This window comes from Thunnus maccoyii, chromosome 18 (assembly GCF_910596095.1).
Source record: "Thunnus maccoyii chromosome 18, fThuMac1.1, whole genome shotgun sequence".
NCBI lineage: Eukaryota > Metazoa > Chordata > Actinopteri > Scombriformes > Scombridae > Thunnus > Thunnus maccoyii.
In genome coordinates, this window is record NC_056550.1 from 22817975 (window position 1) to 22840054 (window position 22080).

Genomic DNA, 22080 nt, shown 5'->3' on the forward strand with positions numbered 1-22080 from the left:
GGAGAAGGACACTCAGAAGCAATATGTCTCTTTCTGTGATGTTAATAATCCCCGCATGCACTCACAATATCTGTGTGTATGGAGAATAAACCAGCCCTAGTTGTTGAGGGCAGGCGGGCTTGTACAAAAGGAGCATATGATTTGCAAAGTAGTGAAACAAAATAACAATATGGCAATGGGTCCCCTCTGCTGTACAGATAATATTCCAGCAGCAGTGAGATGACAAGTGACACGGACAGCTAAAGTGAAACTGGGGAGCCATCTGCAGAAATGAATATAGCTGATATTGCATTTCCAATATGTCAAAACTGTGCAATGTCTCCCTCCATTACGATCCATCACGCGGGAGTTCTCACCACAGAAGCTTTGGCTTCCTGTGAATCCATGGACAGAACAGTAAAAAAAAAAAACGGATAATGTCTGCATTGTCTCATTCGGGCTGTATGAAATTGGATAAAGTGATGGGAAACAGATGAACTGTAACGCTGGGAATTGCTGGGAACAGATATGCCAAACGTATAAAAAGACATTTCCTTTAGTTTGTCACATTCATATGCGGGGACAGAGAGAGTGGGTGGAGGGACACAGTAACGCAAAATCTGATTAAATTACTGCCAGCAGTCTCAATGCGCTGTGTGTACATGTGTGTGTTTTCAGTATAGATGATCAAGCTAAGAGAGAGGTAAGAAGAGTGTATTGGCAGCAAGAGCCTCAGATTCCCTAAAAAAAAACATCTAATCAACAGATTATCAGTCATCTTGCCCAGCATTGTTAAAAGTGTGTGTGTGTGTTTCAGTGTGTGTGCACTTGTGTGTGTGCTTCTTGGCAGAGACTGGGTAAATGGTTTCAAAGGCATCTAATGGGTAGATTAAGATTGATCTTTTCTAAGTTACAACCAGAGTAAAGCGCTTCTCTTTTGTTTGTTTACACTTGCACTTTTTTTTTTTTTTTTTTTTTTACTTTTGAAAGTGCAGCAGCCTGATATTCAGACTGCACAGCCATTTCCTTTACCACTGCATTATTCAGCTTTACATTTCCATCTTGTTAACCAGTTGACAGGTTGAATCAGCCAGAACACAGCATAAAGGAATGCTGTGAGAGAAAACTGAATAATTGGTTATCATTTTATAAATATTTTATATATATGTTACAAATTCAAACTAAGGGGTCAATATTTGTTTTCAACTGAATGTGATGTAATGTCCTTGTCATTCTGGTATACATGTTGGTGAAGAAATCCTACTCCTGAGCTAGTTGAACTCTTGAACTTGTTTCTTAGCTAGAGATATCTTTGTCTTAAGCCGTCTGTTTTAGAGACTGTGCGGATCAAGAGGTACCTAGACGAGCTAGAGTCGAAGGATGTCTTTGTTTGAAGTTATTGATTGACCATGAGGTCTCTGTGGGATCATCGTATGACCGTTCTTGTTTGTAAGAAGGTGTAACAGTTTGTAGAAGTGTGTAGGGACCTGACTGAGAGGTATAAAGCTGTCTGGTTTGTGTTTGCAATCTTTAGAGAAAGGGCTGGCTGAACAACATGCTTCCTCTCCAAAAATACAAGATTGTATTTTTGTTTGGACATTTTTTATAATTGTTATTGATGGTGTGATGTATTATACAGTATCTACAACTACTTCAACAGGTAACAATGTTAAATGCTCACTTTATGTCTCTGTGTGGTTCTTGAGCAACGATGAAAAATTTCCATGACAACTGTAATGGGAAATTGCTGATCACTCAATAAACACACAAGGAGAGCATTGTTAGGTTATGAAATAATGTAATCAAATAATACAATCAGAAGTATAATGCATCATAGTTCTGGAGACAAAGATACCACCTAGCTACCTTTTCTTTGTCTGAAAGGTTGGCACTTAACCAGTCCCTTAAATACTACTTGTACAGAATTTAAGACATCTGTTTACTAACCTTACAGGTCAGCAACCAACCCTCAGATAGAAACATAAGTCAAAAGTTCAGCTAACCTAGGAACAGTCTTTCTTCACGACCTTATATGTACATAAGCATGCACCAAGTAGCATCACAAAATAACATTACTACTATATTAAATTAAGGACAAACCACACTATCCTCTAAAAGCTTATCAGTTTTACACATAAACATCTACATAACTATAGTTTATCTTATCACTGGCTCAGGTAAGGGTATAACAGAATAAACTGTTAAACACACAACTGCCTCATCTTACACAGCAAAGAACTAAGTTTAGAATAGACATAGCACAGAGGAATTTAATTCACTAAACTGAACTTAAACACTATCTGAAACATGTATGATATATTCAAGAAATACATCAAATGATAACCTATTATTCAGTTTTCTTTTACACAACGCGCATCAAAACATCTGCACTGGTTGTTTTCTTAGCAAACACATTAGCAGCATCATGCAGCATCATGCAGCACATCCCAATAATAGCTGTTCTCTTATTTCCCAGCATCAAGGTTTGTCAGTGCTCCAGAAAAGCATCACTTGTAGCACATTTGCTCCAGTCAATGTGTGTTGCACTTAAGTGAGTGTACAGAGAACAGCATTCGAGAATAGACAAATAGCTGGCTAAACAACGGCTGGTGAGTTTGCAGCCGAGGTCAGACTAATTTATTAATAAGGTTGGGCATTGAGAACCAATTCACCTCACCAACTGTTTTGAAATATAAAAATGAATTACTTTGATTCCCTTGGACCTGCTTCACTTCACTGATTACATATACTTGAACACACGTCTATACTTTTGACAATGCAGTGAAGGACAGCTATTGTAGTACTAGCAGATGTAGCTAAACCTCTCAAAATACTTACGTGATACAAAAGAAACTTTATCAATGTACATTTTTTTAATGCAGAGGGGAAGTCCACTAAAAAGCATGAAGTGCAGCATGGTATATGAATGCAGCATTTTTTGATGTCCCCAGTCATGACCCAGAACCAGCTTCTGCAACTGAAGCTAATGTAGAAACTAATATGTAAAACATTAAACTTGCACATTGTAAGATAAAACATACTAATATTTTCTTGACTTTGACCTGTTTGCCAACAATATTCACAAAATTAAACTCCAAATTTGTAGTTTATAGACGCTACTATCTATGACAAGTTGTGGTAACTACATTTCTGTCTTTAAAGAGTAACTACACCCAGGCTGAAATCCTGCTTGCACTGCCATCTAGCTGTGGCTACATATCTGTACAGAAGTGTTTTATTACAGATGGTTTGTAAGTATAATAGACCACAGTTGATCACACCCAGCTGTGATGGTGGACATGTTTAGGGATGCAAGAGACTTGAACCTTGCAGCTCACAGCACAGTCACTGCAGCAACCTTTTCCTTCATGCAGAATGAAGTGTAGAGTTGCTCTTTAAAACGTTCAGTCTGTCTGATTCTGACACAGCTCAGTAGTGTTACCGACTTTCAATCTGTTCGGTTTAGACTGGCTCTGGATGTTTGAATTACTCAACAAATTTTGAGTTGTGGGTGATGATTTGAAAGGCTGAAACAAGGCTATGAGATGAGATGGGTTTCATGTCAGGAAACAAATACAGAAGGAGATATTCAGAGAGATAATTAACCACTGCAATGAGAAGCAACTACATCTGGCACAATCTGTTCACGCCAGTATGAAGACTGTTGGCTCAGTCCACTCCACTGCAGTTTATTAGGCTGCAACAATAACAACCAAAAGACGAGCTGAAACAACAACATACAACAGATGAACTATAGATTACAGTGTTCATATGCCTGTCTGTACCTTCACAGCCTCACCCTGCAACAAGGTTTGGTGTTAAGAGGCTTTGGTAACACGGATCTGTCATGTAGTTACATCAGGGATACATCAGCCTCTCTTCTACATGGGAAAAGAAAAGGACAACCTCTCACATTCCCCGTTTCATGAAAAAATAAAAATCCTATCAGCCCTAGAAAATGTCAACAACAGGGCAAGTAGCTTCGCCTACATCTTCTACACATAGTAAACTGACAAATGTCAGGCCTTCAATCGGGAGCGGCTGGCCTTTCCAAAACAGCGGGAGCCGGAAACACACGCTTCACCTCCGAAAAGAGGATGAAGAAGGGGGGAAATGGCGAGAATCACACGGACAAGACACCAAAACAGTCTGTCACCTTCAGTACATCACCTTCACTAAATGAAGCAGTCATCACGCAACATTACCTCACACAAATCGAGGACAAACACTGAATTTGAATGAAATGGTCTGCCCTCCGCACCTCCACCCACATACACAAAGGTATCGATTCCCCTCGTTTTTCTTCCTGATGGCTGAGTCTGAGTCAATGGCTAAGTCCACGCCACAGCAGTAGAAAGTCATAAGGCTGCTCCCCGAAAGACATGTGAACGCTCAGAGGTGGAGAGTAAGTCCATCTGTTCATGTACACGTCCATCTGTTCCACAGATTCATCCTTTCCATCTACATTACCATCTACACAGGCCTGTTTCTATGTCTGGGCTGTGTATCATACACCATAACTGAACCCTTACGAATTAACCCGAAGCAGTCTGCTTACATGGAAAACTGAAAACCTGAAATTGTGGTTCCTAAATGTTTTCTAGTCGGAGAAAACATTTTTAGGTCCAAAAATCCTAACAAGCCCAACGTAGAGCATCCAAGTTTGTCATGTGAACTTGGGTATGGCTTTAACTTATTTATTCCATTTTTAAGAGAATACATTATTTATGCTCATAAGTATTTAAATTTAGTAATTATCTCTCTTATACAGTAGTAGTTCTTATTGGTAGTGGCCGAGTCCGCACAAGGGATTTACAGGAAATTATGCATTTACAACTTTAAACATCTGATCATTTATTAATATGGTTGATCACTAATTTTATATAATCTTACTAATTTATTAATCAACATACGTTTCAATAATTTGCATGAGTATAAATTGCTGATTGCAAAAGGGTTCAAAAAGAATTCATCTACAAAATTAAAACAATCGAATAACTCATATGAATAATCGAAACCGCAATGTGTCAGCAGCTTTTATGACAAAACACCAAGTAAATTCTGAATCCCATTACATTTATTGAAACTGCAGGCAGGTCATTAGTCCTCTTGCTATTTACCAGCAAAAACATTATTTAAATGTTATATCATGAGTAAATACGGAGGCCTTGGGTTTTCCGTTCCATGTAGCACAGAGATTTTTGATATGGATCGTGAATTGGCCGGTGCAGCATTTGTCATAACACTCCACATATCAGCCCTCCACTGAGCCTTTATCATCATCAGCAGGTGTGCTGGTGGGATCTCTCGCTCCAACATTCATTATGCCGCTGCAAAGCCCAAGCAAACCAAGAAAAATGGTTGCCCGTAGCAAATAATATGATCCGTTCCCATAAGGGGAATAATAACAATAAATAAATAAATAAATAACCTGACAGCTACTGGCTGATATTGACATATATATTGTTGCCTCATGCATGTGGGCAGGGCAACGCCACAGCGAGATGAACAATGATCTTTATTGTAAAAGAGAAGGATAAATGAGCTTCCTACTACTGCCACAGAAGACTGTATGCAGGTTTGGACTTGCAGCACGGCTGTGGTTGACTGCTTACATTAAGCATGAAATTTAAAGGGTACATGCAGCTGTGTGGGACGAGTGCGCTGTATGAATATTTAGTACTGTGTGTCTATGTGTGTGTAAGTCTAGTCGGTGTGCCATTTGTCTGAGATTACAAATGGAAAACGAGCGTCCAAGCCTCCTAAGTGAAAAATGAATCAGTGTAGAAAACAAGATTTTGTCTCAGACAGTGGGCTCTCATTCGTACTGTAAACACTTAAATAAGCTGATACATCACTGCACAAATTGTTTTCACAAACAGACCCACGAGAGGTTCGAGTGCTCCAACTGTTCATTTGCCACATCACACAAATGTGAGCCACGTCTACCGTAGGGTTTAGAGATGATGTCAACTCATTATTCTTTCTTTGTATTTGTATGCTATCTCTGTAATTCTCTCTTTTTTTTCCTCCAATTTATTTCTCTCTGTCTGTTTTGCAGTCTTATCATTACTCATGAAAATAGCCCTAATTTAAGGTGCAAACCTGCACCGTAAAACCACACACACACAAAATCACTGGATCTCTCAGACGCTGGCTCATAACTAACACCAATTACCTGATTGTATGAGAAAAGAAACAAGGGTGGGGGTTGTAGGAGTTTTCAAGGCTTTGACAGAGACAGAATGTACAATTAAATGACCACTAAAAACCACTGTGAATCCCTTACCCACATTCAATAGAGTTTATGGACTGCTTCGAAAGGAAAGTTTAGAGTGCATATAAATCTTAAGACTTTAAATTGGTAATTTCAACCTTAAAGAAACAGAACAGAGGAAAGTAATGAAACCAGCTTCTATGTATTGTGATCAAACAGTTCAAAGCTAAATTAATATTTTTATATCAACAATGGATCAAATTACATGTAATGTGAAAGGTGCACAGAAAAAACCCTGCAAATATTACTGTTTTGGTTCAGTCTCAGGTCTCTCTTCAACATTGTTTTCAGCAACGGGTAACTTTTTGATAAACACACTGTACACTATGTGCCAAATGCTAAACAGCAGACAGACAAAATTAACAACTAGATGTTGAACGTAGTGTAGCGTTTAGCAGCTAAAAAGCCAGACATATTTCTCAGGAGTCGGTGGAAACCAACAGAGTTACAAGGAAAGTGAATATTTTATATGTTTTATATTCCAAACACTAGACCAAATAAATGCTGATGCTGCTCCACATATCGTGGATGTGTTAATAGGAAACTGTTTGCTTGTGTTTACAGCTTGTTTCACTACACCCAAATGGACAAAAAAAAAAAAAATCAATCAATGGCGATTTCAGTTTGAATTTGTCTTTGCAGATTCATCAGCTTCATCAGCTTCATCACTTCATCAGTCACATTAACCTATAGTGTCAGCAGAGTCATCAGCCACCACCACCACCACCAGTGGCTGGACACCATGGGGTTTTTTTTTCTTGCTGCAGCTCAGGGCTGATGCCCTTCGATTACAAAATCTCCCTGTAGAGTCTGTAGCACCAAAGACTTTCTTGATTATCATTGTATCATCTGTTATAATAAACAATTATCTTTACTTCATTCACTTGTCTCTCCTGATTGAACTGCTCGCATTCTGGTCAGAAAGGCAAATCAAAACCCAAATTTGACTGCAAAAAACCTGCAGGAAGGTTTAGCAGACTCAGGAGTGGTGGTGCACCGTTCCACTGTGCAGAGACACTTGCACAAACAAGACCTTCATGGAAGAGTCAGTAGAAGTAAACCGTAAATGCATCCTTATAAAATCCAACAGCAGAAGTATGCAACGGAACATCTACAGAAGCCTGATGCATTTTGGATTCAAGTGCTGTTGACTGATGGAGTTAAAATAAACTCTTTGGCCACAATCAGCAAAGGGATGTTTAGAGGAAAAAGCAGCATTTCATGAAAAGAACACCCGGTCAGCTGTTAAGCGTGGGGGTGGATCTATCATGCTTTGGGCTTGTGTTGCAGCCAGTCGCACAGGGAACATTACACAGGTGGAGGGAAGAATGGATTCCACTACGTACAGTACCAACAAATTCTGTAGGCAAACATCACACCTGAAGCTAAAAAGAGGAAGGCTTCTACAGCAGGATAATGATCCTAAACATACCTCGAAATCCACCATGGACCACTTCAAGAGATGCAAGCTGAAGGTTGGCCCCTCACAGTCCCTTGACTTAAACATAACTGAAAATCTGTGGGTGGATCTTAAAAGAGCTGTGCATGCAAGACGGCCCAAGAGTATTGCATTACTAGAAGCCTTTTGAAAGGAAGAATGGGAGAAAATCACAAATATAAGAACTGAAAGACTTAGCTGTCGACAAAAAGCGTTTGCAAGCTGTGATGTCTGCTAGAGGGGACTAAGAACAGACTAAGCAGGGTGCCCAAACTTTTGCACGTCACAATGATGTTTTTATCTATGTATTTATTTTTGTTCAATTTATGACATAAAAAGTAACTATGCATTAATGTTTGCTGAAAATATTGTGTTTTTTTCCATATCCCAGAGATACTTCAATTAAAAAAATCACCAGTCAGGGTGTGCCCAAACTTTTGCATATAACTGCATATATTTTTTATGTTGGGGATGGTTGGATTAGTTAGGATTATATTAGTTTTGTTTGTTGATGTGTCAATATAAACTGACTGGGCACTTTATTAGGAACACCTGTTCGACTGCTCATTAACGCAAATATCTGAACAGCCAATCATGTGGCTGAAACTCAATGCATTTAGGCATGTAGACATGGTCAAGACGATCTGCTGAAGTTCAAACCAAGCATCAGAATGGGGAAGAAAGATGATTTAAGTGACTTTGAACATGACATGGTTGTTGGTGCCAGACGGGTTGGTCTGAGTATTTCAGACACTGCTGATCTACTGGGATTTTCACACACAGCCATCTCTAGGGTTTACAGAGAATGGTCTGAAAAAGAGAAAATATCCAGTGAGTGGCAGTTATCTGGGCGAAAAAGCCTTGTTGATGACAAAGGTCAGAGGAAAAATGGCTAGACTGATTCAAGCTGGTAGAAGGGAAACAGTAACTCAAATAACCACTCGTTACTACCGAAGTATGCAGAAGAGCATCTTGGAACAAACGAAATATCAAACCTTGAAGCAGATGGGCTACAGCAACTGAGTCTAATATTTGTACAGGCTCACCAAAATTGGACAATAGAAGACTGGAAAAACGTTGCCTGGTCTGATGAGTCTCAATTTCTGCTGTGACATTCAGATGGTCGGGTCAGAGTATGGCGTAAACAACATGAAAGCATGGCTCCATCCTCCTGCTTTGTATCAACGGTTCAGGCTGGTGGTGGTGTTGTAATAGTGTGGGTGATATTTTCTTGGAACACTTTGGGCCCATTAGTACCAATTGAGCATCGTTTAAACGCCACAGCCTACCAGAGCATTGTTGCTGACCATGTCCATCCCTGTATGACCACAGTGTACCCATCTTCTAATGGCTACTTCCCGCAGGATAACACGCCATATCACAAAGCTCAAATCATCTCAAAGTGGTTTCTTGAACATTTGACAATGAGCTCACTATACTCATATGGCCTCAATAGTCACCAGATCTCAATCCACTTGAGCGCCTTTGGAATGTGGTGGAATGGGAGATTAGCATCATGGATGTGCAGCCGACAAATCTGCAGCAATTGCGTGACGCTATCATGTCAGTATGGAGCAAAATCTCGGAGGAATGTTTCCAGCACCTTGTTGAATCTTTGCCATGAAGAATTAAGGTAGTTCTGAAGGCATAAAGGTGGTCCAACCTGGTACTAGCAAGGTGTACCTAATAAAGTGGCCAGTGAGTGTATATTTTACAAAACAAAAATGAAATCTAATAAAAAAAAGTACATAAAAGAGGCTACAGTACAACAGCAGTCTTACAATTTGTTAAATTTGCAATAATAATAATTGTGCAAAACAAACCTGTAGTCATTGCAGCTAAATAATTTAATGTTCAATAGTGAGCAAATAACAAGTGTTCCTGGGAACGAGAAAAATAATTAATATTACAGCGACTATTAATAATGCATAGAAAAATGTATACCTCCTTGAAAACACTTAGTACATTTCCAGCACCACATTCAGCCTCCTAGGTGGAACTTCATTAATAAAGAAAAAGGCAGGTAGCGGTATTTGCCTCCAGCTGCGTCGTCAATCTCAGCTCTCAGTCACTCTCACACTTTGCTGTAACTGTCCAAAGAGAGAGTGCTTGATGAGGCATTTCAGCTGAGCCAGGATAGGAGATACACTGAAAGCCTTTTCACAACCTTTTCAGAGACTCTCCTCTGATGGTTTTATGGATAAGGAAAGCACTCCTCACTAAATGTTCATCTTTTTCTAATGCAGACCTGCGGGAAGTCATGCCGAAGTAAAATCCTGAAGTGATAAGAACCTCCAATCCACTTCTCACTTCCTTTGCTTGTAACCAATTGAGGATTGCCCTTCAATTTGTCCAGTTATCTCCATAGGGAAGCACGCTAACAGCCTGCTTATAACCCCTGAGAGTGGTAACAGGAAACTCTTAAGCCAGCTTTGATGTTTGGCCTTATCGGAACATGTATCGCACAAACGAGTGCTAACTCTTTCTCCGGTTACCAAACCTTTATCAGCATGAGAACACAGAGCAGGGTCAGGTAGATGCAGCAACATACATTTCTTGTTATGAATCACTGATTTGTATCATATTATATTGCACATATGGAAGTGCTTCATATTTCTACCCTGCTAAATCCCATAAGACACCAGTTTTCAATACATTATTTGCATATTTCTCATTCTATCATTCATCCTTGCAAAGAAAATGGATGTCAGCATTATAGAAGGCTACCCTCCCACACATGGTGCAACACATGATGCACATTAATAACCACACAGATGTACCATCATTTAGATGATTCAATTATTGGCACAAATGGTATCAGTCATATTCGGTTTTATACCTCGTTGCTGCCTGTTCTGCAGTATTTGGTTTTTATGTGTACTAAAGCTCAAACCAGGGTGGATCAATTATTATTTTCTTTGAATTTTAATGGAAATGTAATCATTAACATGGCCTCTGCCCATATTCATTAAATAGTCTCTCGGTTTGACATTTTGTGTATATTGCTTTACATTGAATTTGCCATATAATTAGCATAATTTTCATCATCTCATCAGAGTGTGCTTATAAATGATGGCAATAAAACGGTTCAATATAGAAGTGCATATTGATATTGCTATGTAAATAAAAACTATAGCAACCATAAAATACTTTAATAGTCAGTCACAGTGATAATATGTTTGACAGGTACAGTATGTGGAAGACATGTGTCTCTCATGACAGGAGATATTGATATAATGAAACTAGCAACATGTGTTATTACTAGTGGGTGGTGTAATATGACAGCCTCATTTCAACATTGCAAGCAAATATTTTACCTAATGAAAGTGATAAAGCTGTGTGAGACAAATTTCTGTGTAAAAAAAATCATCAATCAGAGCGTGACTGCAGAGCAAGAGATCATTCCATCCCCACTAATTGAGACGCTGTAGATTCATTTCATTTCCAGAAAACGAAAATATGGTTGTCGCCTCGCTTTGGTTCACCTTTCTGCCCGCTGGACGTGACAAGTAGAAATTAAATCCTAAATATGCAGTGAGTGAGTCGTGCTTCCAGGATAATATGGTCTCACTGACATTTGATCTTTTGCTTCTCATCCTTTTTTGCTATCTTTTAATATAAAACATCACAGACCAGACAGGTTGGTAAACATCAGCGTGGCTTTGTGTAGTTACACACATTAGAGGAGTTTTGAAATTTTGAAGTTTTGAAGCATCTACTGGTGTAGTTTTGATGTGATTATAAGATCTTTCAAATAATTCTGATGGCATAAGTTTTTTGATTGTAGAGAAAATTATACAATCCTAATGAAAACTGCTTTGAGCCCTTCATTCTCTGTGTCCCCAGGTCACATTTTTTGCACCACCACTGGGGGCGCTAAACTTTAAAAATCTGAAGTTTGAAATTCTGCGCAAAGTCCCTTTAAATTTAACAATACATTTAAACTTATGTTCAACTTGGAACTAATGACAAACCTAATGCAAGGTTTACTAAAAACTAAAAACCTCATGGCTAATTGTAAAATATGAAATACACCGTAAAACACTGTGCAACAGTTTAGCAGAATCAACTAATAATTTATCATGACCTTAATGTAAATATGTTTTAACTTCAAATTATAATTTTTTTTATAAATTTTAAGTTCTGAGTTGAGTAAAATGAGTTCTTCTAACTTGAAATCTTATACAATTTAAATGAGGATTTGAATTAATATACTGCTGTGTGTCTATTAAAATCATCAAATTTACGTGTCTTAAGAAACACAATTAGCATATTAGTCACAGTTGTTTCATCTGATATTTATTAAAAAAAGATCATTTCAAGGCATCTGCGGAACTTACGTTTTAGTATTGAACCAACTCACAGTACAATGTGACAATTACGATATTTTACAGTTTAATTCAACTGTCACATTTTATCTATACAACACTATTTGTGTGAAAGTGAATCTCTTGTCATTTCATCTCAAACTGTTCTTCATGGCTGTTTCTTTACATTTGGTTCCAGACTCCAACAGTGATGTCTCAAGCTTCTGATCCTGCAGCAGGATTTAGCAACACTATCTGGACGACTTTCCCTGCAACAGCCAATTACTTACACTGGAAAATAAATTGCAGTATTAAGTAGTATTAGTGGTAGACGGTGGTGAGGGTGTTCATGGAGTGTTCTATATTTATCTTGCTATTGCAACAACATTGCAACCACTACTCCCAAGCAGGGGGCCATTCAGTCAATCAATCCAACATTGATTTCTTCCCCCAGAAGGGAAGTACACTCTGCGATTTCAAGGCTAGGAGGAAAATAGCAAGCATGAGTGTAATCACAAACTGAAGAGGGAATGAAACAAGGAATGTTACGAAAGAGTACTGAATTTGTTTTATTTTGAGGACATTAAAGTCCAGAATAACCATGTAGTGACAGTCACCAACTCCAAATTAGATTTTTTTCCTCATGTGTGTTTCAGCTCAGGATGTTTAACAAATAAAGTAATGAAGCAGACAGAGAGACAGATGCAGGCAGGTGGACAGACAGTAGGAGTTTGCGGTAAATAGAGGGAGAAGGACAGTGTCATGGTAAATAATGAGCTTAGGGAGCTTTTCACATCCCCAATCCTTCCTGTGTTTAGAGAGGTCAGTCACCCACTGGGCTGCAGGCTAATTGACTTTTAATTAGCGTCTGATCAAATACACACGCAGCAGTGCCGATGCACACACAAACACTGCTGCCTCTATGCTGGGGGGGTAATGAGAGATCACAAAATGTCCTTCACCATCAAGTATGTCTACTGCATGCCCACAGCAATCTACACTATGTGCATCTGAAGAGGCTTGTGTAAAAAATGAGACATCCACCTACACTCACAGAGTAAAATAAATCACCTTTCACAGTACAATGTTACTTTTAATGATAAAAAGACCCAAATGTATGAACTTTGCACCTTGTAACTCAATAATAGCTGTCACTTTGCCTTGGGCTGTGAATGAAATGACAAAAGCAAGGATTTTGTCAGCAGAACAAAATGAACCGTCCTTGTTCAAAGTGAATGCTTGTGTTTCTCTTTAATGTTTGACACTAACCATATTTTGAAAATCTTTAATAAAAGGAGTAGTAATAATAATACTTTAATTTGTACGGAATTTTTCAGTCATAGTGAAACTCAAAGTGCTACAGTATTAATAACATAGAACACACAGCATAATGAAAATAGTAATAAGAGTTAAGATGAAAAGGGACTAGGGTCTGTGCTGCCCTCAGATGGTTAGGAAGACTGTTCCACAAGTGTGGTGCAGCAGAGCTGAAGGCTCGATCCCCCGTGGTGCAGAGCTTAGTACTGGGGTCCCGGAGGAACAAGCTGCTGGCAGATCTGAGGGTGCAGGTGGAGGTTTGTGGTATGATCAGTTCCTGTAGGTAGGGAGGCAAATGTACGTTGATGGATTTGTATGTGAGAAGCAGGACTTTGTAGTCAATCCTGAAGGGAACAAAGAACCAGTGTAATGAAAATAGAACTGGTGTTAGGCTTATATGTTCATGTTTTCACACTCATCAGGATCCTGGCAGCGCTGTTATGAATGTACTGGAGCTTCTGGATGCTCCTGCCAGGGATCCCTGTGAAGAGTGCATTGCAGGAGTCCAGTCTTGAGGAGATAAAGGCATGGACAAGTTTTTCTGCATCTGACAGGTTTGGGAGGGGCAGAGTTTAGAGATGTTTTTGAGATGGTAGAAAGAGATTTTGCATAGATGTTTTATATGGTAATCAAAAGTCAGCTGAGGGTCAAAGCTAACACCCAGGTTAGTGACTGAGGAGGAAAAGGGGATGTCCTGGCTGTCAAAGGTGTGATGAGGTATGAAGGATGACTGAATCTGGTGTGGAGTGCCAATAAGGAGAGCTTCAGTTTTGCTGCTGTTAAACTGGAGGAAATGTGTGCTTATCCAAGCCTTTATCTCCTTAAGACAGGTGCTGAAGTGTGACATGGCTGACAAGGGCTTGGGGCAGTTTTGATGTACAGCTGGGTATCATCAGCATAGCAATGAAAAGACATCACATGTCTGCTGATGACATGTTCAAGGGGGAGCATTTAGGGCTAGGGTCACACTCAGCCTGAAGCTAAGAAGCAACCACCTTCTCTAACACCTTGGACAGGAAAGGGAGGTTGGAGCTAGCAAGAACTTCTGGGTCCAAGGTAGGCTTCTTGAGGTGGGGGCGGATGACGGCAACCTTGAGGTTAGATGAAACACTACCAGTTTGAAGGGAGAGGTTGACAGTTTTGGTGATTAGGGGGCTGAGAACGGGGATGTATTATTTGAGCAGAGCTCTGGCAATGGGGCCCAGGGCACAAGTACAGGGTTTCATCTTCCTGAGGATTTCATCAATGTGGCTCTATCCGACGCCAGTAAAATAGAGTAGAGATGGCGAGCTCCCAGACAGAGGGTCGATGACAGGAGGAGGCAGAGAGGAAGAGCTGGACATCAGAGAGCGGATGTTGTTGACCTTGGCTTTGAAAAAGTTAATGAAGCTGTTATATCTTCTTCTGTAGCCTCAATTGGGGAAGATGATTGTGGCTTCAGGAGATGATTTATGGTGGAACAAAGACGCTTAGGGTTGCCAAGGTTGTTATTAATTAGGTTGGAATAGAACTGTGACTGAGCACTTTTAAGGGACTTTGAGTGAGTCCATTGATGTTCACAGACAGCAAGCCCAGAGCGTTTGGAGCGCCGTTCCTGGACACATCCAGCTGTTTTTATTTTCTGAAGGTCATGAATGAGTGTGAAAAATTGACCTCAGTGATGACCAAGTCAAGTGTGTGCCCCATGGTGTTTTGCATCTCGCCTGGTATAGGGTAGTCTTGCAATGTTTCCAACGATGACACCCGAGTTTGTTTTGTTTCCGTATTCCATACTGAAACCATGGTGCAAGTTTTAAAAAACCATTGTCAAATGTAATTAGGAAGCTGCGTAAACTCTGTAGCTGTGTGGCAGTGTAGGACATCATAATTAAAGCAGTTGCATTGTTTAAGCAGAATGGCAGCATTGGTAACAACTGCAGTCACAGTCACACAGTGGAGATCATTACAGCAAACATCAGGGGAGCTCCAGTTGAAGAAAAACCCCAGTCACTAGAGTCTGTCAATGACAGTGCTGCTTCTGCACTGATAGAGTGTGCAGGGGAGCCAGACGGGGCTTTGTGGCACACCTGAGGCGGCAGGCTGGAGGAAGAGACAGCCGCTGTCCTCCAGAGAAAAGGGATCCCAGTAGAGCAGGTAGGAAGCACTTTAAGTTGAATAATCCACAAATCCCACTAGAGAAGGTAGGAAGCACTTCACATTGAATAGCCTAATCCAAAATCCGTAAATACCAGTAGAGAAGATAGGCAGTACTTTACTTAAGTTAATCCAAAATCCACCAGTTCGATAGAACGTATTCCAACTCGGAGTAATCAAAACACGCAGACAGAAAACAGAAAAACATTAAAAGCTCGAGCAAAATGCAGGAAGGCTATGTTAATCACACAAGCAGTGAAGTTCACCATCACTTGTCTATATAGCATATGTGAGGATAGTTGACAGTGTTTATTGAACGCCAAAGTAAAGACAGAACTGATCTCTCTTATTGTAAACCTTGTTTAGGTATTTCAAAGCCTCTGCCTGTAAAATATCAACATTTTTGAAAGTCAGATGAACACCATTTATCAACACTACACAACACTGGGAATCCTTGGAACTCATCATTGACAGGTTAGCTGTGCATATTCTCTTTTCTATTGTTTTGACTGCCTAATAACCATGTTGTGTCATTTTGTTCAGAATGCTCGATGCCAAATAGGCTGCTACAGTACAGCCTAATATCCATCTTTCAGTCCAAAGTCGTTCTCACCCATCTACAGCAGATGTTTACAAAATTACTTGACTTTAGACAAGTGTGTCTTAAGGCCAATTCACACTGTGCAATAACAGTGATATTGTCATACAAGGACTAGAGATGTCTGGCCAGGATCATCATAAAAAAGGAGAATCAGATTCAAAATGGAAATCTGTGATCTCAGTACTGATGTCGGTTTTGTGGCGTGTCAGAGTGTTGGATAAATGCCTGGTGAATATAGCACTACAATAGAAAAATGAAAGCAGAGACATGTCATCAACTTGCATCAGCCATCCGTCAGGTTTTCAAAAATGTAACTGCTGCTATTCCGACAAATTTGTACTGACATGTCTTTGTCGGTATTTAGTTGCTTCAGCAAATTCATTTATTCGTGAGAATACACGGTTTTGTTTTTATCTGTTATGATTGATGACTGTATAAAACATCTTTGTCTGCTAGGGAAAATACCACATTCATAAATAAAGAATAACTAACAATGTGCCCGATTGACATGGTAAACTTTTATGCCACATCTCCAAAATTGCATCTCCGAAATCAAAAGGCACAAAAAAACTACTGCTCTTTTAGAGAACATTACACACACACATTTGATTTCATTTGTTTTGTCAGTATTTGTATTTATTTATAAGTATTTATACTGTAGTTTTGTGATCTATATTGTCCCTGGCTTATAAATTGACTTTTGAAAGAGATGTCTGTCATTCCCCTGCTCTCATGTATAAATTAAGGGTTTTTTTTAATATAAAATGCAGCAAAATAAAAAACAATCTTGGGCCATTTGGTTGGCTTATAGTGGGTTGTAGCAGCAGTCACATTATATATACTGTCTGAATTTCTTGATTTTCTTGTGGTTCTCATCTGCAAGTGCCCAAAATCACTTCTACATCAAACATAGTTTTGTATTGTGTGTACGGTGACAAACCAAACAAAGTCATACAGTCATATAGGTTGTAGATAATGTCCAATAGGCAAAGCTGGGATAATTTTGTGGATTTCCAACTAAGTATGAGGAAAAACCGAAGAATGAACACATTGAAAACACATTCTTCTCACTTCATCTTGCTGCCTCCCTCCCCAATCTACTCCGCCTCCCTCTTCATGTCTCGTTCTCTCCTTCTTGTCACTCTGCCATCTCTTTCTTCACCCTTTCATCTCTCTCTGTCCTCCCCTCTAATATCTACCTGAGGCAGCGTGAGCAGCAGTGGATCTGTATAATGATATTTAACACATTAAGACCAGATGCGTGCACATGAATACCGTCATGGCTTTTTGATCGCAGTGAAAACCCCGCCTGTCCTATATGTACGTTCACCAACAAGATCAACAGCTCCTCCACTCTAAACTCAATGTTCTGTCAAACCCACTGAGGCCTGGGGGTGGTTTCAGTCAGACAAAGAGGGAAGAAGTGAGAGGAATTGAAAGGAGGTAACGAGAGAGTGAATTACAGGAGAGATAAACATCCTTTGAAATTAGGGGCACAATCTGCCCGGTAGAAGACCAAACGAGGTTCACACTAAAAGCAGCCATATGTAAAAACACTCCCCACACAAAAGGAGATGTTCAAGGAAATAAGCTGAGAGTTAAAGCTCTTGTCTTTGTCTCAAAACAAAACGAGGGCTCGGTAGTCTACACAGAAAGATGATATCGTCTGGTCTCTGTCACTGCCAGGTATCTGTGTGGGCGTAGATGAATCGTCTGAGTCTGATACGGTCTGATTATACTCTTATATGAGGTGAATGTCAATAGGCATCGTGGTCTCCCAGCATGAGTGGTGCACCTTGGGCAGCAGCGTCATTGACATTTAACTCTGACAGGGATAAAAACTCCTCTGCGCGACGATTGATGATACTGGCCAGTCATGATGGCTTAGCCGTGCTCGGTTTCGCCACGGCGGTAAGTAGAAAGAAATCAAGTCCGTCTCTTCCCTGATTGGGCTCATTGTGCAGCAGGCACATCCAGAGACAGGACAGTGAGGACACGCAGCAGCAGATGCGAGGCAACATGCAGCTCCAGATTAATATCTGCTGCGCCACTCAAGTCACTATGACCCTCAATGAATTAATGTGCCGTACACAGACTGCAGCTTCGGAGCAGTGTGATGTCCAAAAGTGATCCGTGCGACTATCTCTTACTGTGAAACACATCTCTCCCACTGAGACCCATTCACTCCTGCTGGATGACTCTAATGCCATGAAAGGTCAAGGTCAAACACATCACTATTCGCAGGTGAATTCTGTCATCTTGACTGTATTCAGTTGTTACGGCGTGCTAACAGCAACAAAAATTCAAAGAGGGATGAATTATTTCGGGAGTACAAGGCAGTTATAGCCCCATTCATGTTCTCCATAGACACTGATTCTTATTCCTGTGCATAAACAACAGTCCAGACAAAAGTTCGCTATGACTCCCTTCAGCATTTAGATAAGAAACGTCCAATCAGTAAACTCTAGTGCTGTGTTTTGTTACTAATTGCGATTAGAAAGTGTTTCGAATTCGCCACAGCTCAGATTTCCACCTCTGAGCTACATCTCGCATAGCAGCAGTGACCAAAGCTCATCAGTAACCGTCTCGCATACCGAGCCAACACAAAAACATAATTTCTGAAAAAATAAAGCTGAAGTAATTAAAGTTGGTGGCCAACAACATGAGGAATAGATAAATTATCCAGGAGATTACTGTTTCTTGTGTTAAGGAAAATCGAGGACATAGTTAAATAACAGATTTTGGATATTACCTCCAGAACCAAACGCTCCTCTCTCCACCTTATCTCTATCTAAAGTTTTACAATTAAGCAGGCAATAATTTGCTCTAGGTTTTGTCTCTCAAGCTACAAGCTGCTCTAACCATCTGATTGGTGGAGCAGCTGGAAGATGATCTGCAGACGCTTTAAAAAAAAACAAATTCAATCAAACCAAACCTACACCCTGCCACCTGCTTTTAGTCGATGCCAACCGCATCATGTTCTATAGATGAGATCGAGGCAGAAACATCATCTTAACTATTTAAATATATGTGATTTCTTTCAATGAATTAAACGCTGAACTATAAACACCTTTAGTATGAATAGTAGTTTCACTTATACAACTACTCTTTTCCAAATTACTTCCAAAAGTTTTACAAGACTTGAACGTTTCTCACATTTAGCAGACCCGTGCAGGTACCCTGGAGTGATTGCAGAATCAGCAGAGAAACACATGCCTTCTCTCAATCTCCACATTTATGCGCAAAAACTATTTTCTTGGTATCAAACCATCTGCTATTCCACAAGGTGAGCTTAGGATTGAGATGGAGGACAAGATGAACTCAGGAGGAGGACGTAAGACAGAACTCTAACAGCATTTTTTTTTTTTTTTTTTTTTCTTGAGGAGGAGAAGTGTCTAAGGTGTGATGTCTTTTAAGGAGAAAGTAAAAATCCTCTGGGGGGAACTGTCAAAATGTGCAACAAAGTCAGAGCAAACTCTGCTGAGCTATTCCAGTCTGGAAATGTGCAATATTCAACGTAAAACATGAAAAAGCCTTACGTGGGCAAAGGCAGGGTAAACACAGGTACAGCCCGGTGTGAGGAAAGAAGTCCCTCTGAATCCCTGCCAGCTATAAAATGGCCTCATATCTTTCAGATAGCCGCCATGGCTCCCAGTGGAATGAATCCTTTGAATGGCCCATTAAATCATTAAAACAACCTCCCATTCAGAGACCCCTGCTGCATAAGTTATTAACTACACACACTCACGCAACACAAAACCTCTCTCACAGGGACACTCAAAACCCATAACAAAAAAATATGAAAAGATAAAAGGGGAAATGCTCCAAAGTTGCCAAACACACTGAAAATTTAACATGAAATTCCAAATTCATATGGAATCATGTTGCCTCTTTCTTGCAGCATTTCTTTGAACAGCCGATAATGAAACCATCTTTTGATTTCACAGAAGTCAGACTGCAGACAGAAAAGAAATGGAGTCATGAGACATCTGCATTTCTATGCCTCCTGTGTTTTAAGTTATTGAATGCTGGTGTAAAAAGATGTGTCAACGCCTTTGACATGATGACACTGTGCTGTTTTTTTTCTTCTTCTGCCGCCTTGTCAAATAGGAACAATGCAGCGTTGACAACTACAGGTAGCAGAAACAGCAGTATTTCTGCATCTACACTGGATCAACCCAGGGCTTGTTTATGCGTCACGCATTCTTGTGTTGCACAAGCTGCAATTTCTACAAGCAGATGGATGGACAAAGCTACTGAATTTTGTGGACTTGTTTTGTCCTCTAGTCTAACATCTGTTCATTTTATCCCTCAGCTCATTGCATGTCTGTTAAGATTGAATGCTTAAGCTTTACGGTGGCAGCAAGTTGGGGGTTGTATATACTTTTTTGTTACCATTAAACCCGTCTCAATAAATGTGGTAAATCCTTAAACATAATCCCAAGAAGACTCTAAACTGTACTGTAGATTTCCAGCAGTGAAGTGCTACAACATTGCACAACTGGTTTTAGCAGAGCTTGTGGCTTATGCAGTTTGATCATTTGTGAGTCATAAGATGTAGTTTGTATATTTTTCAAACAGAATCTGGGAAAATGTAACCTAACGCCTCGATTCTTATTCTCCATATTGCTTTTCTGCGTCTGGCACACACTCTTCTTCTGCCACCATGTCCCTCCTCATGCTTCCTGTCACTAGCGCTGTGTACATCAACACAGATGTAAAATATAAATAAAATATATCCTTTCTCTCCTCAAACGTCTCTGGATGTGTGTGTGTGCCTTTTTCTTGAGTGTCTGGGTGTCTGGGCCTATTCTGTACCTACAATTCATCCTGCCTCATTGCATAGCCAGGCAATCCCAAATTGTTCTTCAAATTGTGGGTGACAGCAGACCGTTGGCTGGAGGCGACTGGCAACAGTCAGAGGCAAGCTGGAGTTTTACATCCTTCTAACAGGGCCAAAAAATGTGCTGGGCATAAACGGAGAGCTAAATCATTCAACAAATATATTTCGATGAAAAATTTAAGCTTCAGTGCTTTTTTTTCCCTCCCCAAAAAAACAAGAGACAAGACCTGAAGACAGGATGAGAAAGAAGTCATCCTCTTTGCTGGTGAACACATTGATTGAAAACAACTCAATTAAAATTATACTAACAAGACATATTTTCTTTTGCTTTTAAAAAGTATAATTTGAGAACCCAGTGTTTGGAAGGACTCAATAAGGATGGACATCTTTTTTTTTTACAGTGTTTATAGAAATATTGGAGAGAATATATCGTATTCCGCATACAGAATGTGATTAAAAAAACAAATTGCTTTTTTTAAGGTGGTCACTTAGTATGCCGAGTATTAAACCCAGAGAGGTCGACTGACAGTTTGAACCGCAGCGCTGAAGACACGGTGTCAGGCAGCTCAGGCCTGTATAATAAATCTGTTAGTTTGGTACCCCCGGCTGCTCAGGGCTACTGTCAATGCTGTCATCCACTCCTCCACTGTCCTCTCTACTACCTGCTGCTATCCTCTTCTTTTTTTTGTGTTGAAGGATTCAAAGAAGGAGATTAGTTGGAATTTGGAGTCGAGTCAGATTTGACATTTGAGGAAGCAAAACATATCAGAAACAACAGATAATGAGAAGCAATGGAAGCTGAAAGCAGCTTGAAGTTTACTCGGCAAGCATCCACGTATGCATGGATGTATGTAAATGCACGCAGGGGTTTATGTAAGAACAGGTGAGAGAGCTCAATGCATTGCAATTCAAGATTTTCTGCAAACGGACAAAAGAGCTTCACCACTTAACAAAACCTACGAGGCATTTGGAGAAAAAAAAGGGGCTGCGTAAGCATAAAACAAAAGCAAACTAAGAAGTATATCCAGCGATTTGAAACTACACACACACAGTAAGGAGATGCACATTAAAAATTCAGAGAATACAAGCAAATAGAGAAAGCTGCAACTTGTATAGAACAACAGTTACAACCAAGCAGAAGAGGAGACTAAAAGCTGGTTAACACACTAAGTAGTACAAGGCTAA

The 22080-nt window shown here is 39.9% G+C and overlaps 1 protein-coding gene and 1 long non-coding RNA gene across 5 annotated transcripts in view; one reads left to right on the forward strand and one right to left on the reverse strand.

Moving 5' to 3' along the window:
- LOC121883564 (acid-sensing ion channel 2) overlaps positions 1-22080 on the reverse strand; it is a 409332-nt gene that overhangs the window by 44449 nt on the left and 342803 nt on the right. The gene's annotated exons all lie outside the window — the stretch shown is intronic.
- Positions 13835-20738, forward strand: LOC121883570. The gene is made up of 3 exons (XR_006092239.1): positions 13835-15451; positions 15818-15925; positions 20163-20738. It is a non-coding gene; the product is annotated as an uncharacterized LOC121883570 (long non-coding RNA).